General features: G+C 39.8%; 1 protein-coding gene across 8 annotated transcripts in view; it reads right to left on the bottom strand.

Moving 5' to 3' along the window:
• The window catches only part of LOC128704930 (unc-112-related protein), a 452,607-nt gene that overhangs the window by 362,193 nt on the left and 68,537 nt on the right, over positions 1–21,877 (bottom strand). For 2 of the 8 annotated variants that reach the window (XM_070104378.1, XM_070104383.1), the window contains exon 1: positions 18,315–18,444. The exons of 1 other annotated variant lie outside the window; for it this stretch is intronic. The gene's annotated coding sequence lies outside the window, so the exon portion shown is untranslated. Of the gene's footprint in view, positions 1–18,289; positions 18,445–21,877 lie in introns of those variants that run through there. 5 more of the 8 variants (XM_070104384.1, XM_070104379.1, XM_070104382.1 and 2 more) reach the window with 5 other exon arrangements.

The raw sequence follows: 21,877 nt of genomic DNA on the forward strand, positions 1-21,877 counted from the left end.
CTCCTTTATTTTAGCTTTAAAGAACTAACTCGTATTTTTTACATTTGTTAAAATAATTCAGGTACTATATTTTAGCTTTAGAATATTTACTTTGTCTTATACTTAATTCTTACTATAGATTCACTCTAAATCTTATGATTACAAGCATTGATCCTGATACCAACCTCTTACTGAATGACTTAAATGAATCAAACAGTAACTGTAATTACTACACAGCAGAACAATCAAAGGCACTCCTGAGCCAACAACAACATAACGGTCTTTAACTACAATATCAGATCTTTAAGCAAGCATTATATGACCTCATAGCATTACTAAATTCCCTACATGCCAGTATGTCCATCATTACTCTCACCGAAACCTGGCTAAAGCCTGATACTACAGATGTCTATGCCATTCCTGGTTACACAGCCATACACAACTGTAGGCCAGATCAACAAGGGGGTGGCACAGCTATATACTACTCAGACCAACTAGAATGTATCACTAATACTTGCACAAGGGATGAACATGGGGAATATATAATAGCTAAATTCAAATCCAAACACCTACAAAAACCTCTCACAGTAATAAACATCTACATAGTACCTCAGTCAAATATTAGCCATTTTAGTGAAAACCTAGGAAGTATGATAACTAATGCACGCATGAATAAAGATCACTTACTGCTCTCAGGTGACTTCAATATAAATCTCCTGCAAGACCAGGACCCACATGTTACTGAATTTGCAAACACTATGAGTAACTGCATGTTGCTACCAACAGTAACAAAACCTGTGTTACGTAAGACACACATGCAACAGTTAGGTATCTTTATTTCGAAACGTTTCACCTACACAGTAGGCTTCTTCAGTCGAGTACAGAAAAGTTGATAGAAGCAGAAGATACTTGAAGACGATGTAATCAGTCCATCACCCTTAAAGTTTTGAGGTGGTCAGTCCCTCAGTCTGGAGAAGAGCATTGTTCCGTTGTCTGAAACAATATGAAGTTGAAGTGACAGGATGGAGCCTTTATATAGTGCCAGGAGGTGAGACGTAGGTTGCTTTGGGAGGGCAGGTCCCTCTCAAACCCAGCCGTTCTCACTAGTAGAGGTCGAAGTTGATGGTCTGTACCAAGATACCCTTGTGTTGCAGTGTCTGACAGAATGAACAACGGAACAATGCTCTTCTCCAGACTGAGGGACTGACCACCTCAAAACTTTAAGGGTGATGGACTGATTACATCGTCTTCAAGTATCTTCTGCTTCTATCAACTTTTCTGTACTCGACTGAAGAAGCCTACTGTGTAGGCGAAACGTTTCGAAATAAAGATACCTAACTGTTGCATATGTGTCTTACCTAACAATCTGTCGGTATTTTATACCATTTTAATGTTCAGTAACAAAACCTACAAGAGTTACACAGACTAGTGTTTCCCTACTAGACCACATCTGAACCAACACCATATCCCCTTTAAAATCAGGCATAATCACAGATAATACCACAGACCACTACCCTACCTTCCTTATAACAAACCTTGGCAAATTACCCCAAGACACTACTGAAGTCACTTTCAGACTTCACAATGAGGCAGCCATTAATAACTTCACAGCAGCAGTGACAAACACTGACTGGCACACTGAGCTAGAAATCTATACAGATATTGATGAATGTATTAATAATTTTCTAAAAAAGACCCAATACCTCTATAACAAGCACTGCCCTAAAAAAACTAAACAGATGACAGCTAAGAGACTGAACAGTCCCTGGCTAACACCCAGCATCCTCAAATCCATAAATACAAAGCACCTGTACAAAAAACAGTACAGAATGGGTCACATAACCAGAGACCAAACAAAACGTTACTCGTCATTCCTAACCAGCCTGATAAGAAGAGCTAAACAATTGTATTATGAGAACAGATTATCCAACTTAAGAGGTGATATAAAAAAGACCTGGAAAACTCTATCTGAAATTCTAGGAACAAAAAAGATATCACGAAATAGCGAAATTGAACTAACAAAATCAGATGAACCCCAACTCCCACCAACTGAAACAGCAAGCAGACTCAATGATTTCTTCTCCACTATAGGAAAAAACCTTGCCAATAAAATCCCAAGCTCAAATACCCCACCCAATGACTACCTCACTGGCAACTACCCTAACACACTGTTCTAGTTCTGATTAACCCAACTGAAGTCTCCCTTATTATCAACACACTAAAAAAAAAGACAGGAGATTTAAATACCTTACCACCCTTTATATACAAAAAAGCATCACAAGTGCTATCACCAATCATTGCAACACTCTTTAACAAATCCATCGAATCCTCTACCTTCCCCACAGTTCTCAAAATAGAAAGGGTCACCCCGATCCATAAAGGAGGAGACCAAACAGATTTGAATAACTAAAGGCCAATATCCAACTTACACCCTCTCCCTAAAATCTTCAAAAAATTAATTCATAAGCAAATCTATTCCTACCTCATCTCCCACAACATACTCAACCCCTGTCAATTTGGGTTTAGGCCTAATAAAAATACTAATGATGCTATTATACACATGCTAGAACATATATACATGTACACTGCAATAGAGAAAAAAGAAGTCCCACTGGGAATCTTCACTGACTTACGTAAAGCTTTTGATACAGTTGACCATGACTTGCTCCACAAAATTGTCACACTATGGTATAAGAGGGCACTCCCTCAATTACCTAAGTCATACCTCAGCAACAGAAGCCAGTATGTGAACACAAATGGGGCAAACTCTTCCGCACAGCCAATTACAGTTGGTGTCCCACAGGAAAGTGTTCTTGGCCCTCTTCTTTTTCTCATATACATAAATGACCTACCAAATGCATCGCAACTACTCAAACCCACACTATTTGTGCCGTAGGGGTTCTTAAGGAGATACAAGGGTTGAAGGTAAACACCTTGTTGGATGGTAACACTATATATTGTCAGACTGTGGATGAGAGGTAGCGATGGGCCCCGCCTGCCGTGCGTGTTACTGCTTGGATGTCTATACGCCGAGTGAGAACGAGGCAGTGCGTCTCACCCTGACTCAAGCTGTACCCCGTGACGCATACAGTCACAGGCCTAAGTGATCTTCTATATAAACACATGAATGATACTATAATACGCTTTACAACACATATAAGGGGATCAGCAACTATGCTGACATTTGCAGATGATACTACATACGTCTTCTCTCACCCGAGCCCGGTCATGCTAGCCAATACTGTGAATACCGAATTACAGAAAATATCTACCTTGATGAGGACAAACAAACTTACTCTAAACATTAACAAAACTTACTTCATTCAATTTGATAACAGAGCTACAGATGTCCCTCTTACCATAAAGATAAATGGATCATCTATCACACAGCTCACAGAGGGAAAATTCTTAGGAATCCACCTTGATAATAGACTCAAATTTCAAACACATATACAACAAATTTCCAAGAAAATTTCCAAGACCGTAGGCATACTATCGAAGATACGGTACTATGTTCCACAGTCAGCCCTCCTGGCCCTATATCATTCACTTATTTACCCCTATCTCACCTATGGAATTTGTGCATAGGGATCTACAACATTAAACCATCTCAGACCACTAATTACCCAACAAAAGGCTGCAGTCAGAATAACAAATTCCCACTACAGGCAGCACACTCCAGCAATATTCAAAACTCTAAACCTACTCAGCATACAAAACATCCATACTTATTACTGCACCTACTACATACATAGAACACTTATCTCGGATATAAACCCTTGCCTCAAACATCTCCTTACCAACCTCAACAGAACACATGACCATAACACAAGGCACAGATCACTCTTTGATGTTCCTCATGTCCATCTCATGCTATGCAAAAACTCAATGCACATTAAAGGCCCTAAAATCTGGAATTCATTACCTGTGAATATAAAAGAAACACTGTCTGTTTATAAATTCAAGTCTCTTCTCAAAAATCACTTACCCAAAACTAAATAAATACTGAATAACTGTATCTCATAAATTGTATCTCACAAATGTTTCTCATAATTGTATCTCATAAATGTTTAACCTATGACCCAATCAAACTTTGTTATTTTTTATTACATTACCTAACAGAATACTTCATTCTACTGAATGTACAGCAACACAGTAAATGACCATATGACCTGTCTTTGTAATACTCATTTGTGCTTAATTGTAATCTGTTTACAATAATGTATTACCACTGAATATATCATTGCTTAATTAATCTTAAGTTAACTTTAAGCCAGCCCATAATGCTCTGCATACTAGGGGCTTTGGCATGTTACACTTAAATTACTGGATTCCTTTGTACTTCTCTATCATGTTCAAATTAATAAATAAAATAAAATATGTCATTAAGTATGCCACCCTCAACACCATTGTTAATGAGGAGCTGATCAAAATATCGACTTGGATGACAGCCAATAAACTTACGCTTAACGTTGACAAAACCTACTTCATTATGTTTGGTAGCAGAGCAGGAGATGCGCAAATTAACATTAAGATCGACAACACTCTAATTGCCAGGCATAATGAGGGCAAATTCCTAGGCCTATACCTCGACAACAACTTGAACTTCAGCACCCATATCCAACACACAACCAAAAAAGTATCCAAAACGGTTGGGATCCTCTCCAAGATACGATACTACGTGCCGCAAACTGCCCTTCTCACACTATACCATTCACTTATATATCCATACCTCACCTATGCTATCTGTGCTTGGGGTTCAACTGCAGCAACACACCTAAAGCCAATAATAACCCAACAAAAAGCTGCAGTAAGAATAATCAATAAATCCCATCCCTGGCAACACACCCCCCCACTCTTCATAGATCTAAACTTACTCCCTGTTCAGTACATCCACACTTACTACTGTGCAATCTACATCTACAGGACCTTAAATTCCAATATTAACCTTGACCTAAAACGCTTTCTTGATAGTTGTGACAGAACCCACAGGCACAACACCAGACACAAACATCTCTATGACATTCCCCGTGTCCGACTAAACCTTTACAAAAATTCAATGTATGTCAAAGGCCCTAAAATCTGGAACACCCTACCTGAAAATTCCAAAACTGCAGACACATTCATCACCTTCAAAACTACCATCAGAAAACATCTTATCTCCCTGATACACCCTGTCAACTAATAATACGAATACCACCTGGTGGTTCACACTTACACTCACTCACCCATTTGACCATAAACAGAAATATCAATCTCAATCTCAAAATAATGAATCTTAACTAGTCATAAGTTGGCCTGTGATACTCCAATACTGAAACTATGTATAGTGCCAAAACAAAAGCATTCACATTGCTAAACTCACAACTAGTATTTAGTCACTTAGCCATAATACCAACTTACCTCATAATTTTGTAATATTTTAAACTTAAGATTTAATGTAAGTCTGCCCGAAATGCCTAGCCATGCTAGGTGTTCTAGTGGTACACTCTAATTATTTTACTACATGTAAACCACACAATAACCAAATTCTGTAAACTAAGCATTGTAATCCTTACAGAGAATAAACTTTGAATTGAATTGAATTGAATTGTGGTGGTGGCAGAGTTTGTTAGGAGATAGGACAAGATAGTCCTTCAATATGACACCAATATCAACTCTACGGCTTATTTATTTATCACAATTCATATAATATGACACAATAAACAATATTAATAACATAGAAACATGACATATAATCTAGAATGAATAAAATATGTCATTAAGTATGTCACGAGTGTTGCTATGTTATTGTTGTTGGGTGCATAAGGGCCACTGAGACATAAGCCGTATATAGCTGTGGTGGAGGCGGCATACGAGGCAGAAGAGCCTAAGAGACGGCGGTGTTGTCAGTCACCCTGTGTAACTCCAACAACAGTGGAGGAGTTAGGTTCGTACTGTCCTTTCTCTATCGATTAATCACTTAACTTACTTGCTACACTGTTAATGCTACACTTTATTGCTGGCTGGCACTACAGTGGACCCCCGCATACCGTACGCATCGCATACCGTTCAATCCGCATACCGCTCGCTTTTATCGCAAAAATTTTGCCTCGCATACCGCCCAAAAACCCGCTCACCGCTCTTCGTCCGAGACGCGTCCAATGTGCGCCCTTAGCCAGCCTCACATGTGCCGCCGGTGGCATTGTTTACCAGCCAGCCTCCGCGGTAACATCCAAGCATACAATCGGAACATTTCGTATTATTACAGTGTTTTTGGTGATTTTATCTACAAAATAAGTGACCATGGGCCCCAAGAAAGCTTCTAGTGCCAACCCTACAGCAATAAGGGTGAGAATTACTATAGAGATGAAGAAAAAGATCATTGATAAGTATGAAAGTGGAGTGCGTGTCTCCGAGCTGGCCAGGTTGTATAATAAACCCCAATCAACCATCGCTACTATTGGTGGTACAGCTGCTGCTGCTGCTGTAGCACCGTCTGCTGCTGCTGTAGCACCGTCTGCTGCTGCTGTAGCATCGTCTGCTGCTGCTGTAGCATCGTCTGCTGCTGCTGTAGCACTGTCAGCTGCTGCTGCTGTTGTACCGCCGTCAGCTGCTGCTGCTGCTGCTGCTGTAGTACCGTCTGCTGCTGCTGTAGTACCGTCTGCTGCTGCTGTAGCATCGTCTGCTGCTGCTGTAGCATCGTCTGCTGCTGCTGTATCACTGTCAGCTGCTGCTGCTGTATCACTGTCAGCTGCTGCTGCTGTATCACTGTCAGCTGCTGCTGCTGTATCACTGTCAGCTGCTGCTGCTGTATCACTGTCAGCTGCTGCTGCTGCTGCTGATGTAGCACCGTTGTTGGTGTGGCTTATTGAGAATACCAAGAAACAATTAACCCCAGAGGATTTGCCACCCAGGATAACCCAAAAAAGTCAGTGTCATCGAAGACTGTCTAACTTATTTCCATTGGGGTCCTTAATCTTGTCTCCCAGGATGCAACCCACACCAGTCGACTAACACCCAGGTGAACAGGGAAAAATGCCTGGAACTAGTGCTCATATTGGTGAATTTAAAGCCAGCAAAGGTTGGTTTGAGAGATTTAAGAATCGTAGTGGCATACACAGTGTGATAAGGCCTGTTCTGGAAGAAAATGCCAAACAGGACCTACAGTACTCAGGAGGAAAAGGCACTCCCAGGACACAGTGTCTCATCAGTCATTGCTGCATCTTCAATAAAGGTAAGTGTCATTTATTCTTCATTTAGTAGAGTAGTACATGCACAATATATATTGTGCATGTACTACTCTACTATTGTGCATGTATCCTTCTCTTTGTGTGTAGGAAAATGTACATTTCATGTGGTAAAATTTTTTTTTTCATACTTTTGGGTGTCTTGCACGGATTAATTTGATTTCCATTATTTCTTATGGGGAAAATTCATTCGCATACCGATCATTTCGCATAACAATCAGCCCTCTTGCACGGATTAAAGTCGCTATGCGGGGGTCCACTGTATAGCCTTTATCGACTTATGCTGCTTTAGTATCATACATATTGTAGAATCACTGAATCACTGAAGAAGGCACATTCTCCCCTCTCTTTTCCTCCTCCACTTTGGTACTCGGCTACGAGTTCTTTCTTGAATTCTATAGTTTTTCTCACCTTCTTTACCAAAGGGCTGGCCCCATTACAATATTTTACGATGTTTATATGTGTTTTATGATTGTTAATGGTTCAATAGGTTAAGGACGCAGTATTGTATTATATTTCCCTACAATATATTGGGGCACCAAGCATTCGAGATTTTTCAACATTCGTGAGGTTCTTGATCCCCTAACCTTTGCAAATGTTGAGGGAGACCTGTAACAGTAATAAAGTTAAGGTTCCTGATTTTCATGTTGTGAACCTCACTGGAATGAGGGATTACACCATAAGTGGTAGCTAGTCTCCAGTGTATCACTATGAGTATAATACCAGATAAGTAAAAAATGACAAATGTGATGAGGTATGTACATATAGCCTCTCCTCACTTAACGAGAGGGTTCCGGTCCTATGAGTAGGTCGGTAAGCGAACAGGTCGTTAAGCAAGGAGCATACTATACTGGTAGTAGATTTGTGTCAACCCAGGGCAACATGGATTTAGAACAGGTCGCTCCTGTCTGTCTCAACTATTGGACCACTACGACAAGGTCCTAAATGCACTAGAAGACAAAAAGAATGCAGATGTAATATATACAGACTTTGCAAAAGCCTTCGACAAGTGTGACCATGGCGTAATAGCGCACAAAATGCGTGCTAAAGGAATAACAGGAAAAGTCGGTCGATGGATCTATAATTTCCTCACTAACAGAACACAGAGTAGTCGTCAACAGAGTAAAGTCCGAGGCAGCTACGGTGAAAAGCTCTGTTCCACAAGGCACAGTACTCGCTCCCATCTTGTTCCTCATCCTTATATCTGACATAGACAAGGATGTCAGCCACAGCACCGTGTCTTCCTTTGCAGATGACACCCGAATCTGCATGACAGTGTCTTCCATTGCAGACACTGCAAAGCTCCAGGCAGACATCAACCAAATCTTTCAGTGGGCTGCAGAAAACAATATGAAGTTCAACGATGAGAAATTTCAATTACTCAGATATGGTAAACATGAGGAAATTAAATCTTCATCAGAGTACAAAACAAATTCTGGCCACAAAATAGAGCGAAACACCAACGTCAAAGACCTGGGAGTGATCATGTCGGAGGATCTCACCTTCAAGGACCATAACATTGTATCAATCGCATCTGCTAGAAATATGACAGGATGGATAATGAGAACCTTCAAAACTAGGGAGGCCAAGCCCATGATGACACTCTTCAGGTCACTTGTTCTATCTAGGCTGGAATATTGCTGCACACTAACAGCACCTTTCAAGGCAGGTGAAATTGCCGACCTAGAAAATGTACAGAGAACTTTCACGGCGCGCATAATGGAGATAAAACACCTCAATTATTGGGAGCGCTTGAGGTTCCTAAACCTGTATTCCCTGGAATGCAGGAGGGAGAGATACATGATTATATACACCTGGAAAATCCTAGAGGGACTAGTACCGAACTTGCACACGAAAATCACTCACTACGAAAGCAAAAGACTTGGCAGACGATGCACCATCCCCCCCAATGAAAAGCAGGGGTGTCACTAGCACGTTAAGAGACCATACAATAAGTGTCAGGGGCCCGAGACTGTTCAACTGCCTCCCAGCACACATAAGGGGGATTGCCAACAGACCCCTGGCAGTCTTCAAGCTGGCACTGGACAAGCACCTAAAGTCAGTTCCGGATCAGCCGGGCTGTGGCTCGTATGTTGGTTTGCGTGCAGCCAGCAGCAACAGCCTGGTTGATCAGGCTCTGATCCACCAGGAGGTCTGGTCTCAGACCGGGCCGCGGGGGCGTTGACCCCCGGAACTCTCTCCAGGTAAACTCCAGGTAATGTCATCTTTGCACCACATATAACATTTCTGGTATACTTTTAAATGTTTTTATGTCAGCATAGTTGCTGAATCCCCTTACATGTGTTTATATAGAAGATCCTTAGGCCGAGTGACTGTGTTACGTCACGAGATGCGCATGTGTAAGTTCGTACCTCTGCCTCCCCCTCAGTCGCGGCATAGACATCCAGGCCTGAACACGGCAAGGCTGGGCTCCATCTCCCATCATCACAGTCTGACAATATATCGTTACCATCCAACCAGTGTGTCTACCTTCAACCCTCGATATCGCCTTTTAACCCTTTGAGGGTTTTCGTCGTACTAGTACGTCTTACGTGTAGGGGTTTTTGACGTACTAGTACTCATAAATTCTAGCGACCTCAAATCTAGTGGGAGAAAGCTGGTAGGCCTTCATATGAAAGAATGGGTCTATGTGGTCAGTGTGCACAGTCTAAAAAAAATCCTGCAGCACACAGTGCATAATGAGAAAAAAAAAACTTTTTCCATTTTTTTTTAATAAATCAGCGACTTTGCAGTGTATTTTCGTATGGTATTTATTGTTGTATTCTAGTTTTCTTGGTCTCATTTTATAGAATGGAAGACATATTACTGAAATTGAGATGATTTTGACTGGTTTTACAAAGAAAGGTGCCTTGAAATTGAGCTCAAAGTAGCAGAAATGTTCGATTTTTACCAAACTTCAAAAGTAAACAAATCGTGCCAAGCGTGCAATACACGTCAACTGGCGAGTCTAATATTCTTTCACAAGTGCACCAATAATATTTATACCATTTTTTACACTAATGCAGTAGTCTGCATAACAGTAAATCTTATATTTTTTGTGAGAATAAAAATTCAAAGTGGAAAGCAAAAGAATATAAGAGGGGCCTTGAGACGTGACTAATGACTAGAGGAAATGTCATTTTAGTGCCAGGAATGTCTTTCTTGTTTATTCTGGACCCTATTCCGAAATTGGCATCTTTTGAAATTTGTGTGAAATTGGCAAAATTGCTAAATTCTGACCACTGTACTGGATAGTTGAATTTATAAATGGGTGGTTTCTTGCACCCATTCGATAGAAAAAATGGAGTTCTAGCGAAATATTCATGTTTTTTGTCGACTAGTACAGTGAAATTGGCCGAAAATGGGGCTCAAAGTGGGCAAAATCGCCGATCCGTAAACATCGCCGAGACCGCTAACTTTGCGAGAGCATAATTCCCTAAGTTTTCTATCAAATTTCAAACTTTTGGTGTCGTTATGATCGGGAAAAGATTCTCTATCTTTTCATAAGAGAAAATAATTTTTTTTTTTTTTTAAATTTGGCCGACCCTGAGAACGAGTTTCGGAGAGGGCCTGTCGACCCTCAAAGGGTTAAGAACCCCTACGACATTTACAGTAGTTGACTGTATACTGTAATAAACAGAACAGAAGAAATCAGCTTTAATATACATTATTTAGATTTGCATACTTGTTGGAGAGCAGGTCTTAAGTTTGAGTGGTCGGTAAACGAGTACGTCGCTAAGTGAGGAGAGGCTGTATTTACAAATCAGGAGAGGGGTTACTTGCTTCAAACGAAAGACCAGTCAGCCTAACTTCAGTTGTAGGAAAGCTGGTGCAATCAATAAGTGTGAACAAAATTCAAAGCCACTTTGAAAAATAAAATTTTATCAATGAATCTGCATGGTTTTACGAAGATGAACTCGTGCTTCACAAATTTACTATGATGTCATGTATACAAATTTCAACAAGGCCTTTAATACAGTACCACACAGGAGACTGTTGAAGAAATTAGCAGCACATGCAATAGTAAAAATTATCTCCTGCATCGAGATATGGCTGACCGATGGAAGAGGGAGTGCATTAAATGGGGAGAACCAGAATGGGGATGTAAGGTGTTGGGAGCAATAAAAGGCCTTCAGAAGCCATACCGACAAACAGGTTGTTGTTGTTCTTGTCACCGGAGGCAAAATAAGAGTAAAGACACTGAGTACTTTAAGTACGTTTATTCAGGTTAACAAAAATACAGTGGACCCCTTGACCAACAATGGGATCGCACAACGTTAAATCCGACTAGCGATACATTTTAATGCAAAAATTTTGCCTCGACTAGCGCTAAAAAACTCGACCAACGCCATTCGTTCCATTCGAGATGCGTCCACTTGTGGCCTGAGCGCGCCTCACTTGTCCCGTGGGTGCCAGTGTTTACAAGCCAGCCAGCCACCGCGGTCCCATCCAAACATACAATTGGAACATTTCATATTATCACAGCGTTTTCAGTGATTGCACCTGCAAAATAAGTCACCATGGGCCCCAAGAAAGCTTCTAGTGCCAACCCTACAGTAAAAAGGGTGAGAATTACTATGGATATGAAGAAAGAGATCATTGCTAAGCATGAAAGTGGAGTGCGTGTCTCCGAGCTGGCCAGGTTGTACACAAAACCCCAATCAACCATTGCTACTATTGTGGCCAAGAAAATGGCAATCAAGGAAGCTGTTTTTGCCAAAGGTGCAACTATGTTTTCGAAACTGAAATCACAAGTGATAGATGTTGAGAGACTGTTATTGGTATGGATAAACGAAAAACATAGCAGGAGAAAGCATCTCTCAAGCTATTATATGTGAAAAGGCTAGGACGTTGCATGATGATTTAATTAGAAAAATGCCTGCAACTAGTGATGTGAGTGAATTTAAGGCCAGCAAAGGTTGGTTTAAGAGATTTAAGAATCATAGTGGCATACATAGTGTGATAAGGCATGGTGAGGCTGCCAGTTCAGACCAAAAAGCGGCTGAAAAATATGTGAAGGAATTCAAGGAGTACATAGACAGTGAAGAATTTAAACCTGAACAAGTGTTTAATTGTGACGAAACAGGCCTGTTTTGGAAGAAAATGCTAAGCAGGACCTACATTACTCAGGAGGAAAAGGCACTCCCAGGACATAAGCCTATGAAGGACAGGCTTACTCTGTTGATGTGTGCTAATGCTAGTGGTGATTGCAAAGTGAAGCCTTTATTGGTGTATCACTCTGAAACTCCCAGAGTGTTCAGGAAAAACAATGTCCTCAAGGGTAATTTGTGTGTGCTGTGGAGGGCAAACAGTAAGGCATGACTCAAGAAATCGTAATGACACGATTGCAAATAAACCATACCCCCGGCCGGGATTGAACCCGCGGTCATAGAGTCTCAAAACTCCAGCCCGTTATGGTTATGCCAAGTGTTTGCCCCCACTGTGAAAAATTACCTCCTGGAAAATATATTGGACCTTAAGTGCCTCCTGGTATTAGACAATGCTCCTGGTCATCCTTCAGACGTAGCAGAGCGACTTTCTGTGGAAATGAGCTTCATTAAGGTCAAGTTTTAAACTCCTAATACCACTCCTCTCCTGCAGCCCATGGACCAGCAGGTCATTGCAAACTTCAAAAAACTCTACACAAAGGCTGTTTGAAAGGTGCCTTGTAGTGACCACAGAAACTCAATTGACTAAGAGTTTTGGAGAGATCACTTTAGCATCCTCAACTGTGTAAACATTATAGGTAAGGCTTGGGAGGGAGTGACTAAGAGGACCTTGAACTCTGCTTGGAAGAAACTGTGGCCAGAATGTGTAGACAAAAAGGATTTTGAAGGATTTGAGGCTAACCCTGAGAAGCCTATGCCAGTTGTGGAATCAATTGTGGCATTGGGGTTGGAGGTTAGTGGGGAGGATGTGGAAGAGTTGGTGGAGGAGGACAATGATGAACTAACCACTGATGAGCTGCAAGATCATCTTGAACAGCAAGAGGCCAGACCTGAGGAAACTGCTCCGGAGGAGGGGATAGAGAAATTGAGGAAGTTGCCTACTTCAAAGATTAAGGAAATGTGCGCAATGTGGCTTAAAGTGCAAACCTTTTTTGATGAAAATCACCCTGACACAGCTACTGCAAGCCGTGTTGGCAACCTGTAAACTGACAATGTTGTGAAACACTTTAGAAATGTTATAAAGGAACAGGAGGTACAGGCCTCTATGGACAGATATGTTGTGCGACAGAGGTCCAGTGACTCCCAAGTTGGTCCTAGTGGCATTAAAAGAAGAAGGGAAGTAACCCCGGAAAAGGACTTGACACCAAGTCCTAATGGAAGGGGATTCCCCTTCTAAACGCTAACACCATCCACACACTCCCCTCATCCCATCCCATCAATCATCACCAGATCTTCAATAAAGGTAAGTGTCATGTAATTGTACATGTCTTCTTCAGTTTGTGTGTATTAAAATTAATATTTCATGCGGTAAAATGTTTTTTTCAATACTTTGGGGTGTCAGGAACTGATTAATTTGATTTCCATTATTTCTCATGGGGAAAATTAACTCGACTAACGATAATTTCAACTAACAATGAGCTCTCAGGAACGGATTAATATCATTGGTCGAGGGTCCACTGTAGTTACGTAGATCATCATACATAGCAGCATGTGTAGAGAACCTAGGATAACCCAAGAAAGTCAGGCAGAGTGACTTGTTTCTTTATCTCCTACAACAATAACAGGAGATCTGTTACCAGTGGTGTTCTACGAGGATGAGTATTGGTCCCTTTATCTTCATAATACAGTACCGTATTTTATGAGATACAAGGTGTACTTAAAAAAAAATCAGAAAATCACCCCGTGCTTTATTATATTCTGAAGGTCAGGAAGTAAGCTTTGGGTTATTGGCTAGTGGTGGTTTCAGTGCTGGAGTGCAGGTAAACTAAACTAAAAACAGTGTTTCCCAGACTACTTTAGTGGTAACTATTATAAATCATGATTTACACACTACCAGTATCTAATAAGATAACCAGCTAAGAAGTTGTAAATAATTATAAAGTAGCCATCTATAAACAACAGGTAGTCACGTTTGTTTTGGTGGTGGTGAAGCAGACAAATGGTTGTGCAAAGTTCCACGTCTTTCAGTGTGCATAAGCAACTTTTGGGGTTATCTTAAGTAATTTACACTATGTATGATAATTGGACTAATGTGTACCTGTGCCTAAACAAACTTACTTACTAAGCAGTCAGCCACTGGCTCTCTATCATTTTCAAGCATGTACTCCTCCTCCTCTTTTTTTTTGGGGGGAGTTTCCCAGAGTATGTCTGTCAAAATTTGGTTGTGCCTTAAACATCTCACTTTATATGCCAAAAAATATGTTGCATAAACATAGTTGAATGAGTAAATAGTGATAAAAGCAAATTTGGACGAAAACACAAAGGAACTACAGAATGTTAAGATAGGTTGACGTTGTGATCAAAGGATGTGGCAGATGGAGTTTAATATGGAAAAGAAAATAACTGTGACATCTATAAGCTAAACAATGTAGATCTCAATGAAATAACGCAAATGCAAATAAGACTTGCCAGTAGAAGTTATGGCTAATAGTAATTTAAAGCTAAGCAACAATACATAAATATTTACAATGAAGCTAATAAAACTCTTGGTTTTATATGAAGAAGAATAAAAAGTAGAAGTCATCAGGTTATACTTAAATGTCTCAGACTGGGCCATGGGGGCGATGACCCCTAAAACTCACTCCAGGTATCGTTAGTAAGGACTCGTTTAGATTATGCTGCTCAAGTCTAGTCCCCATATTACAGAATGGATATTAATGAGCTGGAAAACATACAGAGGAGGATAACAAAATCTATGTTTATCAGAAATCTATTTAATTAAGATAGGCTGAAGGCACAGAATTTGCACTGGAAAGACAGGATCAAAGAGGATATAGAATAAATAATGGGGATATAAATAATGTGCTGAAAATAGCCAACCAAGAAAGTGTTTAGCAACAGAGTTGTAGTTGTGTGGGCTAAATTCCAAATAGCATCATCAAAGCAAGAGCCATGGAGAGCTTAAAACTCGGATGGTTAGGTACAAGAGCAGGTGTGGGTGGGCAAGATGGACCTCCTTAGCATCAGCCAGTAGACCTCTGCAGTGTTCCTGTGTTCTTGTCTATAACTGTATACTGGCTAAAAAGTATGCAGTGTGAAAATAAGTCACTTTGTCTAACTGTTTTGGGGTTATCTTAGGTAATTTACACTATGTATGATAATTGTATTTGTGTGTGCCTGTGCCTAAATAAACTTATTTACTAAACTGGCTAAAAAGCACACGTCAATGTAATACAAAAAATTATGAAAATACACACAAAAAACACATCATTATCAAGGGATAAAGACAATATACATACAAGAAAATTCATTGATATAAATAAATTAATGCATTTAACGCATTTTACAGTGTCAAAGAAGCTATTTTTTTCCAAAAATAAATCTCGAAAGTTTACCCATCGTCTCGGAGGCCAAAAGTTACATTGCTCATAGACCTCAACCTAAGCCTAAAGAATGTTTCAATACTAGACAGTAATCTAAGCTTGAGAATGATTAGAAAAACAACACTGCCAGTCAGTTTCGTCAGTGGTAAAGAACCTCAGAATGAACCATTGGCACGTGTGTTTTTACATGCAATGCCTCAGGCTTAACATAATGTTATTCATTATTAATGGTAGTGATACACCTATTCCAGTGGTAATATTAGGTACAAATTACAGCTTAGTTACTGGTTAATATTTTTTTCCAAAATTTAACCAGTAAGGATTTGGGGGAGAGGGCACTAGAACATCCTGTTCACTGAAAAATACAGTATATTGTTGGATAACTCGCTGCTATATTTAACCCAGTCACCCAATCTGCTCCTTGAATAACCCACAAATGTCAGTCACCTGGAAATTTGGTAACATCTTTGGATAATTATGCCTGTAAAATAATCAACACTAGTGTTCAACAAAGTGACTGACCTTTCTAATCACTAAGGTCAACTAGTTATCCAAGTGGCAGATTCAGCGACTTGTTATCCAACAACATAATGTAAATGTCAGATAGGTTTGGTTAGTGCTTGCCTATTTTTACTAAATCTGTATATGGGAGAATGTTTTCATCAGTTGGAAAATATTGAAGACTTCTGAGTAAATTCTTTCATGTAAATATATGGTTATCAACATTTGTGAGCTTAGCAGAGAATATGGCCATTCCCTTATAGCACATTTGAAAAGTTTTTCAGCATTGTCATAGGGTTACCACACTGGTAAAATAAGACTCTCCCATGGTTCATTAGTAGCGTGTTAAACTTTCACATTTTTTTGGGGTAATCCAAGTGGGTAGTTTACACTATGTTACTATGTATGATAATTGTACTATGTACAGCAGTTACTAAATAAACTTACAAACTAAACACACATCTGAAGGACCTGGGCTCAAACCTATGATGAGTGGAACCACTGTGCATGTTTTCCTACACTTGTTGCCCTTGTTCACCAAGCAAATAATAGGTACCTTCATGTTAGGTGGCTGTTAGAGGTTATATCCTATGGTAGATGACCTGGAGACCTCAGTGGAGATAGGCTAGACATGGTGGTTTTATAAGGCTATCCTGGGTTATAAACCCTATGGCTTAATAATATTTGAGTTATTAATCCTGTGGCTTAATATGTGGGCTATTAACCCTCCAGAATTAAGACATTTTGTCTGAATTTTCTGGGTTATCTTAGGCAATTTACACTATTTATGATAATTGCAATTATGTGTACTACCTGTGCCTAAATAAACTTACTTGCTTACTTACTAACCCTCCAGATTAATGATATTTGGGTTATTAAGCCTCTGGATTAATGATATTCGGGGAATTAACCCTCCGGATTAATGATATTCAGGGTATTAACCCTCTGGATTAATGATATTTGGGTTATTAACCCTCCAGATTACTAATATACAGGTATTTACCCGTATTAAAAACATTCGGGTTAGTCGAGCCTGGCCCATGGCCGGGCTCGTCTAACCAGAGAGTAGATATACTCTCAAAATTCTTCGAAGGTATATCAAAGGTATTCAAAGGATTAATAATATTCGGGTTATTAACTCTCCAAGTTATTAATCAGGCCTAAAGTGGCCTGGTAGGCAACGCTCTCGCCTCACACAGTGTCCATGGTTCAATCCCCGGCTGGGTGGAAACATCAGGCAGGTTTCCTTACACCTGCTGTCCCTCTTCACCTAGCAAATAAATAGGTACCTGGGTGTTAGTCGACTGGTGTGGGTTGCATCCTGGGGGACAAGACTGAAGGTCCACAATGAAAATAAGTTAGACAGTCCTTGATGACACACTGATTTTCTTGGGTTATCCTGGGTGGCTAACCCTCCAGGATTAAAAATCCCAACAAAATCTTATCTTACAGTTCAATACAAGACACAGGGCCATTAATAAATTCTTAACCTCAATTGTTAACCCCGAGATTACTAGTATTTATAAATAATTACAAATTATTTACACACTGAGAAGCTATGATAGTTCAAAGATAAATACGAGAATTAACACTATGATAAATACGAGAATTAACACCATGATAAATACGAGAATTAACACCATGATAAATACGAGAATTAACATCATGATAAATACGAGAATTAACACTATGATAAATACGAGAATTAACACCATGATAAATACGAGAATTAACACCATGATAAATACGAGAATTAACACTAAAATAAATAAGATAATTAACATTATTATAGTTCAAAGATAAAAACAAGAATTAACACTTGACACAAGACACACAAAAACATCTTACAAAGTTGCTTAATAACACTGTCCACTTTACATCACTTAGTTCCTGGTTAACTTAACCCAGGCATGTTATAATTTGCCACAGTTTCCAATACCAGAGAGACATAGTAACCATCAGAAGATGAGTTTATTGTAGTAAATAAGAGATAATGAGGAGTGGCAGAGCAGTAGAGCCACGGGGGGATTCATCACTATATTAACACTTGTGTGCTCATCTCTACAAGGTTCACCTCCACAACACTCACACGCGTGTAAACAACCTTATTACACCTCTTAATTACGGTCACTAGCTAAGGGCAGGTGGGGAAATGAAGGTAAATTAAGGGAGAGAATGTGCGCACTTGTGCCTCCCAGGGCGTCACTTGTGCTACTGACCACACTGTTACCAACACCACACACCTCCGCTACACTTATACCACTCCGCTACACTCACACTACTCCGCTACATGTATACCACTCTGCTACATATATACCACTCTGCTACATATATACCACTCTGCTACATATATACCACTCTGCTACATATATACTCACTCTGCTACATATATACCACTCTGAAACATATATACCACTCTGCTACATATTCAAATTCAAATTCAAATTCAAAGTTTATTCTCTTTAAGGATTACAATGCTAAGTTTACAGAATTTGGTTATTGTATTGTTTACATGTAGTAAAATAATAATTACAGAGTGTACCACTAGAACACCTAGCATGGCTAGGCATTTCGGGCAGACTTAAATTAAATCTTAAGTTTAAAATATTACAAAATTATGAGGTAAGTTGGTATTATGGCTAAGTGACTAAATACTAGTTTGTGAGTTTAGCAATGTGAATGCTTTTCTTTTGGCACTATACATAGTTTCAGTATTGGAGTATCACAGGCCAACTTATGACTAGTTAAGATTCATTATTTTGAGATTGAGATTGATATTTCTGTTTATGGTCAAATGGGTGAGTGTAAGTGTGAACCACCAGGTGGTATTCGTGTAGTTAGTTGACAGGGTGTATCAGGGAGATAAGATGTTTTCTGATGGTAGTTTTGAAGGTGATGAATGTGTCTGCAGTTTTAGAATTTTCAGGTAGGGTGTTCCAGATTTTAGGGCCTTTGACATACATTGAATTTTTGTAAAGGTTTAGTCGGACACGGGGAATGTCATAGAGATGTTTGTGTCTGGTATTGTTCCTGTGGGTTCTGTCGCAACTATCAAGAAAGCGTTTTAGGTCAAGGTTGATATTGGAATTTAAGGTCCTGTAGATGTAGATTGCACAGTAGTAAGTGTGGATGTACTGAACAGGGAGTAAGTTTAGATTTATGAAGAGTGGGGGGGGGGGTGTTGCCAGGGATGGGATTTAGCGATTATTCTTACTGCGGCTTTTTGTTGGGTTATTATTGGCTTTAGGTGTGTTGCTGCAGTTGAACCCCAAGCACATATAGCATAGGTGAGGTATGGATATATAAGTGAATGGTATAGTGTGAGAAGGGCAGTTTGCGGCACGTAGTATCGTATCTTGGAGAGGATCCCAACCGTTTTGGATACTTTTTTGGTTATGTGTTGGATATGGGTGCTGAAGTTCAGGTTGTTGTCGAGGTATACCTGGAGTTTACCTGGAGAGAGTTTCGGGGGTCAATGCCCCCGCGGCCCGGTCTGTGACCAGGCCTCCTGGTGGATCAGGCCTAGGAATTTGCCCTCATTATGCCTGGCAATTAGAGTGTTGTCGATCTTAATGTTAATTTGCGCATCTCCTGCTCTGCTACCAAACATAATGTAGTAGGTTTTGTCAGTGTTAAGCGTAAGTTTATTGGCTGTCATCCAAGTCGATATTTTGATCAGCTCCTCATTAACAATGGTGTTGAGGGTGGCAAGATTAGGGTGAGAGATGACATAAGTCGTGTCGTCAGCAAAGAGAATGGGGTTCAGGTGTTGAGATACGTTTGGAAGATCATTGATGTATATGAGGAAGAGCAGGGGACCAAGGACACTTCCCTGCGGAACTCCAGTATCAAGTGGCTGTGTTGTTGATGCTGTGTCTATAATGGTGACATACTGATACCTATTAGTAAGGTAAGATTTGAAATATGCAAGCGCATGGCCTCTTATACCATAATGGTCAAGTTTGTGGAGTAGGATGCCGTGGTCTACTGTGTCAAAAGCTTTTCTTAGGTCAATAAAAATTCCTAGTGGATATTCCTTATTTTCCAATGCTGTGTAAAGCAGATCTAGCATTTTTATGATTGCATCGTTAGTGCTTTTATTTTTCCTGAATCCAAATTGGCAGGGGTTGAGTATGTTTTGTGCCGTTATAAATGAATATAGTCTCCTGTGCACGAGTTTCTCAAAGATTTTGGATAGCAATGGTAAGTTTGTTATTGGCCTATAGTTGTTTAAATCTGTAGGGTCACCACCTTTATGTATTGGTGTAACCCTTGCCGTCTTGAGTAGTTTTGGGAAGGTGCTAGTTTCTAGTGACTTGTTAAAAAGTAATGAGATAGCATGCGAGAGGACATGGGCCGCTCTCTTGTACAATAATGGTGGGACATGAGACAGATTCCCTGAGTTATTTTTAAGTGACTTTATAATCTCGGTGACTTCCATGGGCTCAGTTGGAGCAAGATAGAAGGAATTTGGGAAATTCCCATCTAGGTAGTCCCCGGCATGGGCATTGGTGCGTGGGATTTTATTGGCGAGATTAGAACCTATGGTTGAGAAGAAGTCGTTTATCTTGTTAGCTGTGTCATTGGGATGCAGTGGTGTTTCATTAGGTTTAGTTAGGGCAATATTCTTGGTTTTTTTTCAGTTTTTGGGTCCCTAGAATCTGAGAAAGTGTTTTCCAGGTCTTTTTTATATCTCCTCTTGTGTCAGTGAATCTACTGGAGTAGTATAGTTGTTTGGCTTTCTTTATTACTTTGGTGAGGACTGATGAATAGTGTTTAAGAATATCTTTGTGTATTAAGCCCTGTCTATATTGCTTTTCATATTGGTGTTTCTTATCAATGGATTTCAGAATGGTGCTGGTTAGCCATGGGCAACCAAGCCGTTTGTTTGTGATCTGTTTCGTTTTTATAGGACAATGTTTGTTGTATAGTCTAAGTAATTTGTTAAGAAAAATGTCTGTCCAGTCATCAATACCATTGGCCTTGGAGAATTCTGTAGGCCAGTCAACAGTCTCTAGGTCAGCTGTGAACTTCCTTATTGAGGCCTCGTCATGGAGTCTAAATGAAACTTTGTTGTATTCAAGTGGTGGTTTACTAAAGTTTGTCAAGAGGAAGGTAGGGTAGTGGTCTGTAGTGCTATCTGTGATTATCCCTGATTTAAGGGGGGCTAGTATATTGGTCCATATGTGGTCTATTATGGTTGCACTCGTTTCAGTGAGCCTGGTTGGTTTAGTTATTGTTGGTATGAGAAGTGTGTTGTTCATATTGTTGATGAAGTCAGTTACAGGCTGATCATCTACCGCTTTGCTACATATATACCACTCTGCTACATATATTCCACTCTGCTACATATATACCACTCTGCTACATATATACCACTCTGCTACATATATACTCACTATATACACAAATACAAAATACACAGTACAGAATAATGTAGTTTATATGCAATAAAATATTTTCACAAAATAAAGCCACTAGTATACATTTTTGTCACACACTGCAGCACTCATATATACCACTCCTGCTACATATATACTCACTATATATACAAATACAACACAAATACAAAATACACAGTACAGAATAATGTAGTTTACATGCAATAAAACATTTGCACAAAAAACACTGGTATATAATGCATTTCTCACCCTCGGCTACACTCATATATATACAA

Source organism: Cherax quadricarinatus, chromosome 91, assembly GCF_038502225.1.
Source record: "Cherax quadricarinatus isolate ZL_2023a chromosome 91, ASM3850222v1, whole genome shotgun sequence".
Taxonomy (NCBI): Eukaryota; Metazoa; Arthropoda; class Malacostraca; order Decapoda; family Parastacidae; genus Cherax; species Cherax quadricarinatus.